Here is a 17,698-nt window from a genome sequence, read left to right as displayed (position 1 = left end):
CTCCTCCAAACCAATAATAAAAATGCAGACAACTCAATAGAAAAATGGGTAAAATACTTGAAAAGACATTCATAGAAGATGACATCCAAATGGTTGATAACCATACTAACCAACATGAAAAGATTCTTAATTTTGTTAGTCACCGTGGAAATGCACATTAAAACCACAGTGAGATATACTATATATTCACCAGAATGGCTAAAATGAAAAAGAGGGACAGTATCAAGTGTTGGTGAAGATGTAGAGCAACCAGTACTTTCATTCACTGCTGGTAGAAGTATAAATTATGACAACCACTTTGGGAAAATACTTTGGCGATATCTACTGTAGCTGAACATATGCATGCCTATGACCCAGCAATTCTACTCATATTTATATCTATATACCCATCAGAAATGCATATAAGTGTTCACCTAAAGATATGTACTAAAATATTCCCTAACAGTACCATTTGTAAGAGCGCCAAGCTTGAAACTCCCAAATGCCCATCAATCATTGAATGGATAAATAAATGAAATACTACAGTGATAAGAATAAATTATCTATAACAAGAAAAGCAATATGGGAAAATTTCACAAAAATAATATTGCACAAAAGAAGCCAGACACAAAAGAGGACATATATGGTCGGTAGAGTTTAAGATGGCCTTCAGTCATTTCTGCCTTCTGGTATTCATGCCCTTGTTTAAAACCTTTCCTTTGAATATAGACTAGACTTAGGGACTCACTTCTAACAAATACGACAAAAGTGATAGAAAGTCACTTCTGAGATTAGATTGCAAAAAAACTCTGGCTTACATCTTGAATTCTCTCTCTCTCTCTCTCTCTCTCTCTTCTCTCTCCTCTCTGTCTCTTTTTCTTTCTCATTTTCTCACTGTGAGAAAACCCTGTTGCCATAGTGTGAGTTGCCCAATGGAGAGGCTCATGTATCAGGGAACTAAGGGAGGCCTCAGTCTAACAACCTGCAAGGATCTGAGTACTGTCAACAATCTGCCACGTGGACATTGAGCTTCCCCCGTGTACATCATTTATTGTAGACATGATACTATGGCACACTTAATAGACTATAGTATAGTATAAACATAACTTTTATATGCACTGGGAAACCAAAAAATTCACATGGCTCACTTTATTGCAATATTCTCTTTACTGAGGTGGTCTGGAACTGAACCCGCAATATTTCCAGGGTATACCCGTACTTAATTTATGATAAAGCTGACAAATGCAGAGAGTAAGGAAAGAATGGACTTTTCAATAAATGGTGCTAGGTCAACTGGATAGCTTCATGGGGGAAAATGAATTTTAACCACTACCTCAGATCATACAAAAGAATGAATTCCTATCACATTGGTACTCTAAATATGAAAGTTAGCACAACAATGCTTCTGGAAGAAAAGATGTGAGATCTACTGTACCACAAGGTAAGTAAAACTTTCTTAAATAGAACACAAAACATAAAGAAAAACATTGATAAAGTGGATTATATTAAAATTAGGGACTTCTGCTCACCAAAAGACACCATTGAAAGAGTAACAAGACAAGCCACAGAATGGGAGAAGGTATTTGCTGACATGCTTAACAAAGGACTTATACACAGAATATGTAAAGAACTCTTACAAATCAAAGGGAAAAAGATTTGAATTGGCAGTTCACTAAAGAGGATCTCTTAATGGTCAATAAACATACTGTGTTTCCCTGAAAATAAGACCGAGTCTTGTATTAATTTTTGCTCCAAAAGACGTATTAGGGCTTATGTTCAGGGATGTCATCCTGAAAAATCATGCGAGGGCTTATTTTCTGGTTAGGTCTGATTTTTGGGGAAACACAGTAGAAAAATTTGCTCTATTTCATGAGGTACCAGGAAAATACAAATTAATAGAACAATAAAATATCAATGCACCCCCCCCCCGTCCCACTTCCTGAATGGTTAAAATTAAAATGACTGACAGTACCACATTTTGGTGAAGATGTAGAGTGCAGTATGTATCAGTTTGCTTGGGCTGCTATAACAATACCACAGACTAGGTGGTTTAGATACAGAATTAATTTCCTCACAGTTCTGGAGGCTAGAAATCCAAGATCAAGGTGTCAGCATGGTTGGTTCCCTCTGAGGCCTCTCTTCTTTGCTTGCAGATGGCCATCCTCTCTCTGTGTCCTCACATGGTCTACCCTCTGTGTCTGTGTCCTAATTTCTTCTTATAAGGACACCAGTCGTTATTAGATTATGAACCAGCCCAATGACCTTATTTAATCACCTCTTTAAAGACCCTATTTCCAGATACAGTCACATTCTGAAGTGCTGGGGGTTAGGATCTCAACATGAATTTCAGGAGGATACAATTCAGCCCACAACCTGGTGCAACTGGACCTCTCCTATACTGGGAGTGGAAATGGATGTAACTGCCTTGGAAAATGGTTGGGCAACATCTATGAAAGCTGAACAGGCACGTATCCTGTGACCCAGAGAGGATTCCTTTCCTAGGTGTATATGCAACAGAAACGTAGACATGTGCACATCAAAAGCCATGTACAGAAATGTTCATGGAGGTATTCATAAACGACCCAAATAACCAATGGATAAATGGAGAGACCAGTTTTGGTATGTTCGTACCATAGAATTCTATAGAACAATAAAACCAACTATCTATTGCCACTCCCAACATAGGTGAATCTCATGAACATAATGTTGAGTGAAAGGAGCTGGATATGAAAACGTACATTCTGTGCATTCTCTAGGATTGCACTTGCATCAAGTTCAGAAAGGCAAAACTATTTCATGATGTTCAAGGAGGAAGTAAGATAGTGACTGGGGGTCGGGAACCATGAGGGCGCTTCTGTTCCTTGTGCAATTTCATTGAGTTGTGCCCTTATAGAGTGTGTGCAATTTTTCTCAGTATATCAATCCATCAAAAAAAGGAAAACGTCTTAACTCAGCTTGATACTAGTCTGCAACCGATTTTGAAAAACCACCTTTGTCAGGACAACTGCAATATCCCTGTTGTCTGTCTATGCCAGGTAGGAGGCCACGAGGTCAAATCAGCATTATTCTTTCCAAGCTGCTGCCAGCGTTTGTAATTCATCTCCTTAGTAACAGTTTGGAAAATTTCTCCCAAAAGACTACATTTCCCAGGTCACAGGAACATTAAATTGACTATTCTTAGAAAGAGGTGCTTAGGTAAGGGGATATTTTTTAATTATGGAATTGAGAAAAAGGGATTCAGGAGAGAAAACAATGAGTAAACATGACAAGAATAGAGTCCAACAAATTTTCCCAGACAGTGTCTTGATCCTGTAGGAATCTAAAGCTCATTTTCAGCACAGATCCCTCTTAAGGATGGAGTTTCTTTATTCCCAATTGGTTATTTAGCTGAATCTGGGCATTAGATGTCCTGACGCTAGTTGAGTTTGCAGTTACCGTTCCCAACCCTCTCTCCATCTTTCTTCCCGGATACCATGGAGACCGGTAATCAAAGCGAGGTTTCCCCTCCTCTTCCTTATCCCATGGGGCAGAGCTGCAGCTTTGGAGTTCTCTAGTTTGATGTAAGAGGAAAAAAATTGAGCTAACTGGAGAGTTACCCTTGGAACTATTAAGCTTTGGCATCTGTGTACCTCATGTGATTCTGGGAGAATCTTATGTCAAAAACAGGATTTTTTCCATGACAATCTTGGTTTTATGAATATCCCAGTAATTGCAGGTGGGGATTTCCTCCTATGCTGGTGCCTCCTTGGCCCAGTATCATGACTCTTTTGCTCTTTCGGGCTAATGAGAGCAAAATCCTGGCAGGTTTCAAGGGAGCTTCTGGAAATAGGTGTGGTGGTTACTAAACCCATGTACAAGAGAACACACTCTATTCCCAGGTGTATCTCTTGCTCTTGTTTGGACATGTTTTGGATCAATAGGCCCCTTTTAAAAAATAATTCACTAAATGTGTAATTTGGGTGGCTTTTACTGAAATTTCAAATTTAAAAAAATCTCCCTGCAGGAATAAATCTCTTGTTAAGAGAAAGGAACTTACTTTTTTTCCTTAATATAAGTCTGGTTTCCTCTCTGAGCACATATCCTATATATAGTCCCTGAAGAGAAGGGCGTGGAGGAGGGGAGGAGACAGTTCCCAAAAGAATGACGGTGATTATGCCTACAAAACATGTCCTAGGAGAAAAAAATGAAGCTGGCAGTTTTCAGAGTAATGCAACACCTGTAGAAAGCCATTCTAGATCATTTTGTTCTCGTAGCACAATTCAGGGCTTTGATTCTCTGGACTAGACTTTACAAGTCTTTGCTCCCACATGGCCCTCTCACCGAGGCCCACTCTGAGCATTGTATTTAAATATGCTCAGTCCCACACCCAGTCTTCCTTAGACTCCTCTGCTTTTCTCCATAATATTTACCACCTTTTAACATAGGGTTCCGCTTACAAGGTGTGATCAAACACTACAGTGAACGTTTAAATAAAAACAATATTACAGTAAAAGACACATTGCCATTTATCCCCCTCAAAACACTCCCCCTTTCTTCTAACGCACTTATCCCATTGTTCTTGCCACTTTCTGCAGCGGTTCTGGAAGTCCTCTTTTGTGAGCGTCTTTGGTTGCACTGTCATGGCTGCCTCAATGTCCTGAATCTATTCAAAACTTTCGTGGTCATTTTGACTTTGGGGAAGAGCCAGAAGTCACACAGTGCCTGACCTGGTGAATAAGGTCATGAGAACACACCGTAATGTTTTTATTTGACAGAAATTGCAGTACCAGAAGCAATGTGTGATATGGAGCGTTGTCATGATGGAGGATGATTTATACGGCACACTTCAAAACACACCTTCTCTCCACCATAGCACACACTCGACTGACTGCACCAAACAAGTTGAAACTCGTCACATACTGTTACTAAGGTTCGACGCACCGCTTCCCGCATTGAAGATCCTGCCTTTCCGTGGGATGGCGCTCGGCAGCAGCATTCACTGTATTTTTTGATCACACCTCATATCTCTGTTTTCTGTCTCTTGTTGGTGGTCTATCTCCCTTTGCTAGAAAGTGACCACAGGAAAGTGGGGATCTCCCTCCCGTTTGTTCCCTGGAGCATATAAATGCCCAGGACTGTGCCTTGTACATAGTGAGCACTCAATAAATACTTGTTGACATTTGAAAATTCAGTACCTTAATTAACCAAGTGCCAAGCCTTTTAATCTTCTTGCCTCAAATCAAACTAAAAGCTTTGATGAAAAAGTCTTCATTTTTACCCTAAAGGATATTATAACATATTTTCCAGGCACAGGATCAGGTTGCACTATTCCTAGTCATAAGACCATTTAAAACAAATCATTAGTAAATGTTAATCTTCTAATATCAAGGTATAAAAATCTAGAAATTTAAAAAAAATATGTATGTAATACATACATATGCTATGATGTAAAGCAAATTTCGCGTTAATCAAATATTCCCTAAAGACAAACTTCAAGACACAACACATTTGTCTTTAATCATGGCATGAAGTGTCAGTTTGAGGAATACCATATGAAAAAGTCCATGTCTGATTACAACTGTTAAAACTGTGATTTGGATGCCTGGTAGATGCCAGATACTTTATCCACATTACCTCTAAATTTCCCCAAGCCCTTTTAGGTAGATATTATCATCCAGATCTACAGATGAGGAAATTGAGGCCCAGAAAGGAGAAATAACTGGCCCAAGGTCACACGGATCTCACACAAGAACATGGATTTGCTCAGCTCTAGGGTTTGTCCCCAGACACTGTGCTAGTTCTCCAGAAAATAGTGCAAGGCGATTTCACGTGATATTCACATATGTCATTGGTTTCATATTCTTAGCCCACACATATGTTTTGAGTAATTGTTATGTTCATAGCACTGTTCCGGCTTCCTTGGAGATCCCTGGAAGAAGCTTGCCATCTCACTGGGAGGTACTCGTGGACCGGGGCAGACTACGTGACGTGACAAGTGCTGGGACCCACAGAGATGCTGTGGGAGTTCTGAAGAGGGAGAAGCCCTCATGGGCTGGGCTCCTGGAGTCTAATCACAGGTGTACCGTTGCTTCTCAGCCAGGCAGGGATCATTGATTGGCTTGGCTGACAAGCTTCTGTCTTCCTTCACAGTGGCACCTCAAGCCTTATGAGAAGTGACCTTACCCCCACTGTGTGGTCTCGGCACAGGGGTTACTCTAGGTTGCTGCCTCCCACTGTCCCCCTCCCTTCTGGCCCCAACTTCTGTGGAAGCTGAAGAGGCAAATCCTTCCTCTTTTGGATACTGGCGGGTGGAAGGAGGCATGGGACTCACATTTGGCTAATTGCAGGCCCGCTGCCAAGACCTTGGATTTGGAGTGAAAGACAGAAGGATGGCGAACCGTTTGTTGGCAGCAATGACCATGGTGAGCAGAGACCGAACTAAAGCAGCCATATATTGATTGGGCTGTTGCTGGATGAGGCAGTGACCCAGGTCCCAGCCCGTGAGAGCTTCCCATAAACCCCTTTGTAGTTGACACAGTCCTAAATTTATCGTCCAGTCTTTACTCGAAAAATGTCCCTTTTCCTTTACCCTTTATCCTGAATTTAACATTGATGGATCTAGTTCATGAAACAAACATTCTGGGATCCATCATCCCTGAGTCAGAAGGTGAAGTCTGCTGAGGACATTGTTGTTTGCCTGCTCTGATGCTTTCTCCACAGGCTGAAGTGTCTGCTTCTCACTTAATAAAGCTGAGAAAGTTCAGTGTTCAGTTCTTCATTCCTCTGAAGTTACCTGAAGCTTGGTAATCACACCAAAGCCAGCAGGAGTCATGGAGTCACAGGGAGACCTCAGGCCCTCCAGGCTGAGCTGGGGTCTGGCTGAGACATCCAGGAGGTGATGCCGGGGCCCTGGGTTCCTTGCTGGTTTTGCTTTGTGGGATGATGTAGGGAGAGGCTTTCCTGTATTTTGGCTCAGAGCAAAAGATCTTATCTGCAAAATCACAGCACTGTGCCTGGTCCAGAAACCATGATAGAATGAAGCCTGGGATGACCCATTTACTGGGTGAGTGCTATGAGGCGCCAGCACTGTTCATTACCTTCCACAGGCTGATGTGTCAATTCAGAGTCTATTTTCAGACAGGACATCTGCCCCTTTAAATTTGCTGCAACCATACGCGTAGTTAGTGTGCAATTGTAACTTGAATCCATCAAAGCCAATCATTCTAGTTCCTTTTTTTTCAACTCAGAGTTTTTTTATTTTAAGTTGTCATGGGAAAACAACTCTTAATAAATCCCTGTAAGCACAGGGAACTAGGGCAATTACTGACATTTTAAGAATTATTGAAACATTTTAAAGTTTCTGATTTATGTTCTAAAAGACATAACTAATCCTTTTTTCATTTTCTATTCTTTTTTCTTTTGGGAAGGGCTTCAGTGAATTTCAAGGACAGACATTGGGCTCACAGACTGTTCAAGTCTAATTAATTAACTGGTTTTGCCCACAACAGTCACACCTTCAAAACACTGAGGTTGTAGCTAATCATCTGAGATTCTCCCACACTGAAATAATTGCACACGCCCTTTTGGGCCATGACAGATATATGTAGAGGTTGAATTATAAGAAGGGAAGGCACACCCCCACAGGGAAATCAAGTTTTGTTTGTTTGTTAGTGACTCATCACTTTAGCCATGGATTAAATATTCAATATCTGATGTAAAACATTTAAAATCCTGAGGTAGTACCTTGAAGCAAAAATACACAAGTCAGGTTAACCAACTGCATTAGTATTTTTGTACGATAAATTAGATTAGAAGAAAATCCCACAGCTGGAAAAAGCAGTGGTGGAAAGATCCCCACCATGGTGTGGCTTAGAAATCCATGGATGAGCAAATCTGAGGGTGCTGGGTGGTAGGTTTCTTTCAGTTTATGGTCAACAGGAAGCTGAAGGCCAGTCAGCTTCGGTCACTGGAGAGGTCCACCCATGGTGGGGGACATTCACGTGGATTGTTCACTGCATTAGAGCATGCATCCAAAAATGAGCACAGAATTTATGGTAATACTTGCATTTAACTTAAAAAACACACACCAAAACTTTACTTTTCCATGCATTGATAAACTTTAAAAAAATAGGATAATAGAAAAATACTTGACCTTGAAGCCTCTCTTGGAAAAACGACTGAAGTTATCTGTAGTAAGGCAAAAGGTGGGATGTGGCAGCCACACATCAATCATTGTTGAGAGCCAAACCCTTTCTATTTACCCTATACAAGGACATATTACATCAGGTTTTAAAAACTACTGCAAGCCTTATCAGAGTCACAGTTGAGTAGTGGCATGTAGGTCTGGAGTACAAATACAAAAGTTAAGTGTTAGAACAGGCCCTGGCCTGCCTCATGCACCATCAGACGCATCTCTTCTTTGGCACAGAAGTTTGGAATTCACTGTTCCAAGGGGGAAAAAAACACAACCACTTGTCAGTCCAAACCCTGGACACCGATACTGGCAGCCAGCTCAGTGATCATTTTCATGTGTGACTCAAATGATTTCTAAAAGGCAAGACAGCCTTCCCTGTGAGGCTCAGGTACCGACGTCACCAAAGGTGCACCTTCCAGCCCTGTTTCCTACAGGTTATCAGCTGTAATCAAGAGGAGTTGGTTTCTTTGGAGCCGCCCTGTGTGAGGTAAGAGAGAAGGGAGGAGCTACAGGAAGGCCTATGAACATCAAAGGAGGCCAAAGGAATGATTTCCACTTCATTGTCATTGAGGATTCCAGGAAAATCAAGTGGTTGAACTTGAAGGTCTGAGACTAAGTGGAGTACAGTCATCAGGACCTGTGATTGTCTAGGGCCAATCTTTCATTTTCCAGGGCACAGTGGCCCAGGTAAAACTGAAGTGGAGCAGTGTGTGCCCCTTACTCAGAGGACCCCACAGTCACCAAGCCCTTCTGAGGTGGGGCCAGGGCAGCAGCTAACTCCATCTCTGAGTTGCCCCATGAGTTTGAAAGTGCCTCCAGACCTTTGCCTTCACCTTTTCAGCAATCAGAAAAAGAGTCACATGAAGAATCAACTGCTGATGAAAGGTTAATTTGTGGGAGGTCCTCATTATCCTAGGATAAATAGTAGCAAAAAAAAAAAAAAAAAAAGAAAAAGAAAGAAAAAAAGGAATTGGAGTGAATTGACTTAAAACAGGAACCAAAATTTCATAGTATAGTGAAAAAAATATGATTGGGGCTTTGCCTTGAAAATTAAACAAGTGTTACAAAGAGTCGGTTTTATATTTCAGAAAACTTGGGTTATAACTGCAATTAGGCCCAATTAAAATGAACAGAATGAGTCAGGTGTTCCGTGTATGGTTTGTGATGATATTCTATAGATTTCCTTTCAGGCTTTTGCAATGTGATGACAAAGAGGGTCACTTTATTAATTTTCCCAAGAGCCTCCCTTTGCTGTTTAACTCATTTTCTTTCATATCAGTATCCTTTATCCACCGATTTCCCTTCCTCAGTTGGTAACCTGTCCGAATCTTGCCCTATCCACCTCTGTCAATGTCTTTGCTTGTGAGACAAGCAATCACTATGACTTTCACAGACCGTGTGAAATCTGGCCTTTTCTGCAACTTCACTTCATGGGAGATCTGTTGTTTGTGTATTCTACTCCACTGATCCCTCAAAATGGATCCCTTATTGGGTTAGGAAATGTGTAAGTGAGGGTTAATTTTAACCATGGCCAATTCATGAAGCATAGTCATTCGTATTTTCATGTTATGTCTCCCTTATGTCTCCTGAGCAACTTCGTAAATATCAGGCTTCAGATAAAGAAATCTCCTTTTACTTCCCCGAATGGAATGTTTGCCCATTTATTCTTTTCCAATAACACAAGCCTTTAAAACTATGACTTTTCTTGAGTAACTAAAGCTTTGACTATAGCCGCAAAATTTAATATATACTGTCCTCATAATTTTCTAAACATAACTGAAATTGCCATTTTTATTATATCTAAAATTTATTATACCCCAAAGATTTTTTTATTGCAGTAACAATGGTTAATAACATTATATAGGTTCCAAGTGTGCAACATTATAATTCGATATCTGTATACACTAGTGCATGCTCACCATCAAAAGTCTGATTTCCATTCATAACCATATATTTGATCCCCTTTACCCATTTTGCCCTTCCCCCACTTTCCTTCCTCTCTGCTAACTATCAATCTGTTGTCTGTATCTATCAGTATTTTTATTGTTTTAGGTTCCACACATGAGTGAAATCATACGATACTAAAGTTATTATTTTTTCCCATTGTAACTAGTAAGTATCTTGTGAGGAGATACTTGGAGAATATATAAATATCCTGTTTCTCATGCTTTCATCTGTTGATTTTAACATTCATCAATCATCATTGATACCTGCAACAATTATTACTGCAGTGTTTATCTAATGATAATTTGCTATTTCAGTCATTTTTTTCTACATTTATTAATTGGAATTTGCTGTAAGGGAAAGTGTTTCTTCTCTGCTATTTATTTGTTTATTCAGTAATTTATTTATATCAGTATGAGCTCATAGATATTTATTTTATTCGGCATGTTATCATTCATTACTATTATTTATTTTGTGACTCAAATTGTCCCAGATCTAGCCATTGGGAACTTCTTCAAATTAACTTCTATGTTCTTTTGAAATGTCCCCATCATTTTTTGAGCATTTCTTTACTTCTGGCACCATGAAACGTGTCAGATTCTTCTTGTCTTTTCTCTGCCCAACTCTGGAATCAACCAGCTGTCCAAGAAGCCCTAGCTCTTCTCACTGTAAAAAGATATTTAGAAACCATGATTTGGTCTCTAGGTGGGATCGCTGCTACTGGGGTGTCATTGCTTCTAAGTCCTCTCAAAGGACAAAGCTATATATGCCATATGTATATGAATATATAGATTCTGTCACACGCACACATCCATATTTATTTCTACTTCAATCTGTGTATATACTACAGTCATGAATTCATTCTGATAACCTCTGTTTCCAATCTAATACCACAGGGTTCACTGTAGTCTTCCTCTTTCCTTATTTGTAACTCCTTTCTCCAACAGTGGGAAACTTGCTCTCATTATCCAAATGTATTTACTTATTTGCTCAGTCCTAGCATATACATAAACTAGTTCCAGAATTACTACCATTCCCCGTTGAAAAATTTAGTAGCTACTGCATATTATTTGTGGTTCTTTTTCTAGTTTGCCTTATCCAATCAAAATACTATTTTCTAAAGTTACTCAGGTTAGTTCCTCTCTTCGCCACAGTGTGCTTATTTGTTCATTTGCAGTGCAGTTAGGTTCATTGGTTACTGTTTGTATTTCACTTTGGGTTCCTCCCACATCCAAGTTAGTGTTCACTATTTATTTCTGAGGTGTGTGAAACCTTACCATGGTTTCAGAGTCAGAGCTACACAGAAACGTATACTCACAGAGGTATTACGGTCCCCCTTACCTCTTCTACCTTCTTCCCACTCCCCATTCTTTTGATCCAATCCCAACCCACCCTCTGTAGGTAACCAATCTCATTAGTTTCTGGTTTATTTTTTCATGTATTTCTTTTGCATGAGGGATCCCACATCCAATCTTGACGGCAAATGAACAGGTACAATGGCCAAGACCTTAAAAGGACATGATAAAAAAAGAGTAGAGATTTCTCAAGGATGAAGGTGTGGGTCACCCCAATAGGTAAGCTGCTTAGACCAGAAGAGGTGTTAGCCAAGAGTGAGGGTGACCCAGAAGGGGTGGTAGGGGAGGCAGGTGATACACATCAGTGCGCCTTGAGGCCAGCTGCAGCCATCGTTCATCTGCTAGCTATCTTCTGGCAAATTTCTCCAGCACAGGAGACCATCCAAAACTCCGGAGAAGCTATTCACAGATGGGATTAACTTCTTAGAAGTAACAAGTGGATTCAAGCAGCGCAAGAGGTAGACTGCAATGGACGCCGTGGTGCACCCCTAGGTCCCCCACTCAGGACAAAGACTCTCATCGCCCCCAGCTGTGTTTTCTAAAACCTCATATGTACACGACACAGCAGTATGTATGTAAAACAGAACCTTACCTTTCTATAAGAACAGAGTATGCCAGACAAAAAAATAGCAAAAAGCACACAATAAAGTATATCTTAATGTTACATGTATGTCATGAGAAGAAAGAGTAAGGTCAGCAAGAACTTGAATTGTCACCAAAGGCCGAGAGTTGAGACTTGGCTTGGGGCTTGAGGCATGGGGAGGAACTGGGTACGTGGAGCTGAGAAGGAGTTGTCCACCAGATAGCACGCAACAAGTAGTGGGCATTCGTAGCTTTCCTCAATCATTTTCCACTTCTTCCCCCCCACCCCATTTCTCTCTGCCCAAGACACACTCTGATCTCCTAAGCTCTTCAGGCTGCTGCACCTTCGGCTTCACCCTGGTTGAGGCAAGATAAGGCTAGAATTTTTTTTTTAAATTTATCGGGGTGACAATTGTTAGTAAAATTACATAGATTTCAGGTGTACAATTCTGTATTACATCATCTATAAATCCCATTGTGTGTTCACCACCCAGAGTCAGTTCTCCTTCCATCACCATATATTTGACCCCCCTTACCCTCATCTCCCACCCCCCACCCCTAGAATTTTTTTGAAAGGACATTTACTGTTTTGGCTCTGAAGTTTGCCCAGACCTTCCCACCCGTGGCTACAGTAGGTCTATTTAATAGTAACAGAACAAATCTCCAACCTCCATCACCAAGTATTTCTTGGCAGCTCCTGGGACCCCACCATAGTGTACCATACCATTGATATCTCCTATCATCAAAGTCTCTGGAGGACAGACCCCTTAGCACGGCCTCTGCTTTAGCTTTTTCTTCTCCAAGTTGCTGCCATATGCCAAGGGGGCTGATGCCTGATGTTCACAAAAACACAAATCCTAGAGACGTTAAGCAGTTCTGCATTCACTTCAGTTCCTACCAGGCTGAAGAAATGGGGTGGTTCACAGTGATAGGGGAAATGTCACTCTCTTCATAAGGACTACAAACGCGCTTGTCCCTTCAAATCCTAGTTTCCTCCCACCCCCCAAAACCTTTGCAAGGGAAAATAAAACAAACTCCACCTTTCTCTTCCAGCCCAATTCCCCCAATATTTATGTGAATGGATGCTGGTAGCTCCACCCACCACGCCCAAGTAAATCTGAATCCGCATTTAAGCTTGCACAGGAACTGATTGTTACTACAGGAACCTAGGAAAAAAAAAAAAAAAAGTAAAAGGAAGAATCCATGAGAAACGCCTAGAAGATTCCTGACTCTAAGCCAACAAATTCAAGCACCACCCAGCCTGGTGGTGCTTCCTTGGCCTCCTTCTCATCTGCCGACACCAGCCTCCCACTTCCCCAGCCCCAGTGCTTTGTTCTGTAGGACTACCCGAGCTTGGGACACTGCTTGGCACAGAGTGGGGACTCAACTAATGATTGAGACAGATGAAAAAGAATGCAGGAGTGAGTACATGGGACAAGCATGTGCCTCTGTCCGGGAAACTTTCATTTCCTTTTCATCCCGGCCTTGCAGCTCCCAGAGAGTGACCTGGCATGTGGACCTTCTGAGGACGGGTCCCTCAGTAGCCCAAAGATGACTCCCCGGACTTCCATATCATCTGGCAGCCCCACAGTGCTGTCCAGCCGCCTCTTCTTCCCTCTTTGCCACCTCCTCCCCTCCTGGAGGAGTTCCTGCAGTCCTGTTTCCCGCTCTCTGGCTCCGTTTCTCTGCGTGGCTTGGGTTTGCCTGGCAGAGACACAGTCACTGGTAGTGAGCAAGGCACGACTTGCGGCTCAAGGCTTTTCTGTGCTCAATATCCTTATCAATTTAGCTGAAGTCTGCGCTTCCTCTGATTTGTTAATATTTCAGGGTGTTCTGCTTTAAGTTACTGTTAACCCTGTAATGTATCTCAAATGCTTTTTTCTCCCCTACACAGATTTTATTTTTAGACCAATTTTAGTTGCAAAATATTGAAAAGATAATACTGAGATTTCCCATTTACCCTGCACCCAGTATTTCCTATTATTAACATCTTATATTCGTATAGTATATTTGTTACAATGAATCAGCCAATTAATGAGCCACAATACCAAATAAATTAAAGTCCATTCTTGTTTTGGATTTCCTTAGTTTTTATCCAATGTCCTTTTTCTATCCCAGGATCCCATTCAGGATACCACACTACATGTCTCCTTAGGATTCTTCAGATTGTGACACTTCCTCTGACTTTCCTTGTTTTTAATGACATTGACAGTTTTGAGGAGTACTGGTCAGGTGTTTTGTAGAATGCCCCTCTATTGGAATTTGTCTGGTATTTTTCTCCTGGTTAGACTGGGGTTATTATGAGTTCTTCAGAGGAAGATCAAAGAGGTCAAGTGCCATTTTCATCACATATCAACAATGGTTATGTCTATTGACTTAATCTTGGTCACCTGGCTGTAGTAGTGTTTGTCAGGTTTCTCCACTGTAGAATTTCTCTTTATTTTTCCCTTTCATGCTCTGCTCTTCAGAAGGACGTGCAGCCCACACTAAAAGAGTAGGGAGTTATTCTCCCCCATCTGAGAGCAGAGTATCTACATAAATTATTTGGAATTCTTCTGCATGGGAGATTTGTCTCTTTTCCGACATTCATTTACTCAATCATTTATTTATATTGGCATGAACTTATGGATATTAATTTTATGCTTTGGGTTATAATCTAATATTACATTATTTATTTTGCCACTCAAATTGGCACTGGGGCTCTTTGGACACTGGGGCGGGGGCTCTTTCGTTTAGCTCCTATAACCCTTTGACATACTAGTATGGACTGAATGTTTGTGGCCCTCCCCACCCCACATTCATATGTTGAAGCCTTAATGCTAAATATGATGGTATTATATTTAGAAATGAGGCCTTTGGGAGGTAATTAGGGTTAGATGAGTTCATGAGGGTCCTCTTATGATGGGATTAGTGCCCTTATAAGAAGAGACACCAGATCTCTCTCGCTCTCTCCTCCCTGCATGTACATAAAGAGGTCATGTGAGCACACAGTGAGGTGGTGGCTGACTACAAACCAAGAAAAGAGGACTCAGAATAAAAGCTACCTTGCTGGGCAATTGATCTTGGACTTGCTAGCCTCCAGAACTATAAGAAATTTCTGTCTATGATATTTTGTTATGGCAGCCTGAGCTAAGACACATACCCCCATTGTTTTGCTTTCTGAGCACGTCCTCACTTTCTGGCATCACAAGATGCTCCAGGCTCATTTTATTTATTTCCTGCCTTAATCAGCCATTTCCCCAAGGACCCAAGTTCCTTTTATTGGAGAATGGTATTAGAAACCAAGAACTGGGTCCTAGGTAGCAAAATCTTTTTGTGTGGACAAATGATCTTGTGCCTCCTATGTGCCAGATACTGTACTAGCTTCCTTTTGTGTCAGTTTACTTAATCCTTGTAACAATTCTATGAGGTCAACCCACTCTACAGATGACCAACAGAGGTTTAGCTAGGTTAAACGCTAGTCAGCATCGCCCTGTCCTGTCCCCAAAGGACTTCACACTGCCATGAGGGAGACTGGTGTTACATATATCACAAACAAACAAACAAACAAACAAACAAAAAATACCCCTCATTTATCTTGTTTTGTGCTTCGTAGACCCTGGAATAAGTTACAGTACAATCATTGTGTAACAGGTAATCAGTGTTTATTCAGTGGAGTGAAGATATAAGACCCTCCTGGACCCACAAAGACACTGATTACATTTCCTGATGTGCATGGATGTCACACCCGTCCTTTATGTGCACAGATGACATGTACCTATTCTTTTTTTTTTTTTTTTTAAAGATTTTATTGGGGAAGGGGAACAGGATTTTATTAGGGAACAGTGTGTACACCTCCAGGACTTTTTTACAAGTCAAGTTGTTGTCCTTTCAATCTTAGTTGTGGAGGGTGCCGTTCAGCTTCAAGTTGCTGTCCTTTCAGTTTTAGTTGTGGAGGGCGCAGCTCAGCTCCAGGTCCAGTTGCCATTGCTAGTTGCAGGGGGCGCAGCCCACCATCCCTTGTGGGAGTTGAACCGGCAACCTTGTGGTTGAGAAGATGCGCTCCAACCAACTGAGCCATCTGGGAGCTCAGCGGCAGCTCAGCTCAAGGTGCCTTGTTCAATCTTAGTTGCAGGGGGCGGAGCCCACCATCCCTTGCGGGACTCCAGGAGTTGAACTGGCAACCTTGTGGTTGAGAGCCCACTGGCCCATGTGGAAATCGAACCGGCAGCCTTCGGAGTTAGGAGCATGGAGCTCCAACCGCCTGAGCCACCCGGCCGGCCCAACATGTACCTATTCTTAATGCACAGACTATAGGCACCTAGCCTCATGCACACAGATATATACAGCTCTCCTCCTGAGCATGGATGATCTGTACTTATCGTCAAGTGCTCACATGGCACACACCTGTCCTTGTGTGCACAGATGACATGCACTATTGGTAAGTGCACATATGGTATAGACTTAACTTACAGGATAACACAATCTTACACATGGAAAGTGATTTATAGTGGACATTCACAGTATTTGCTAACTGTTCAAGTTTAAACTGTCAGATTTTTCTCTTTCATGCATAGAGCCCACTTAGGAAATTTGAGGAGGTCCTAAGACAACCATTTAGCATCTTAGCTGTTATGATTCCAAAGGTAAAATTGGAGGTTTGAATTTTTCCCTGAAGGATGGGGATCATATCACATGGGAAAGAACTAATCAGTCAGCTGAGTAACTACTTTATGGAAACAAATGAAATGATAAGATGTGGCAACTAAGGAAACTATTCTAAGAAACATCTTTTGGGATACTCTATAGGGTCAATATCAACACCTTTAATACTATGTATTTCAGTAGCTGAATCATCAAAGCAATATTAAGAACAGCTTGACCTTGTTTTGAAGTATATTTCAGTCTACTATAATTCTATAATTTGTTTATAATTCATGTATGAGCATCATGGTACTAATACCTAATACTTTTAAGCTCTTACCGTGTACTAGGCAGGCACTGTTGTAGGACCTAACATATTAACTCCTTCAATCCTATTGGATATATACTGTTTTTATCTCCATTTACAGATGACAGAGAGGTCAAGTAATTTGCCTTAGGTCATACAACCAGTAAGAGGTGAAGCTGTGGACAGAACGAGCTGACACTAGCATCTGTATCTCTTAGGTAACTGAGGTAATCATAGTAGCTCTCAGGTAACTAGCATGTTCAATTAACAGGACACCCAGCTTCTCACGTCCTTTGGATACAAATTCTTTGGATTTGTACAATATGTACAGATACCGTCAGTGAAGCAGAGATTTATGCAGAAAGTTTTTATTATGGTGGCTTGGATACAAGGTGACTTCCAAGAAAGCAACATGGTATATCTCCTCAACCCAGAGACAGAGCCTCCACCAGGCTCTCTTCATTTTGTTATCGTGAGAGCAACTCTTTCCTAGGCTTCCCATCTCTTTTAAGGTAAAATCAGAAACCTGCTTGGGCCATAGGCCCTGCCTATCTCACCACTTTCCAGTGGGACACTGTGCTTCAGCCACTCTGGCCTTAAATTTCTCCCATCACAAAGACCTTTAGGTAAGACATTCCCTCTGACTGGTACATTCCCTTCATGGGTATCACTTAGCCAAATCCTGTTCATCTTTTGGGCCTTCCCTGACCTTCAGGCCAGATTTGATACCTTTCT

This window comes from Rhinolophus sinicus, linkage group LG11 (assembly GCF_036562045.2).
Source record: "Rhinolophus sinicus isolate RSC01 linkage group LG11, ASM3656204v1, whole genome shotgun sequence".
In the NCBI taxonomy this organism is placed as follows: Eukaryota; Metazoa; Chordata; class Mammalia; order Chiroptera; family Rhinolophidae; genus Rhinolophus; species Rhinolophus sinicus.
Note: the sequence above shows the minus strand (reverse complement) of the source record.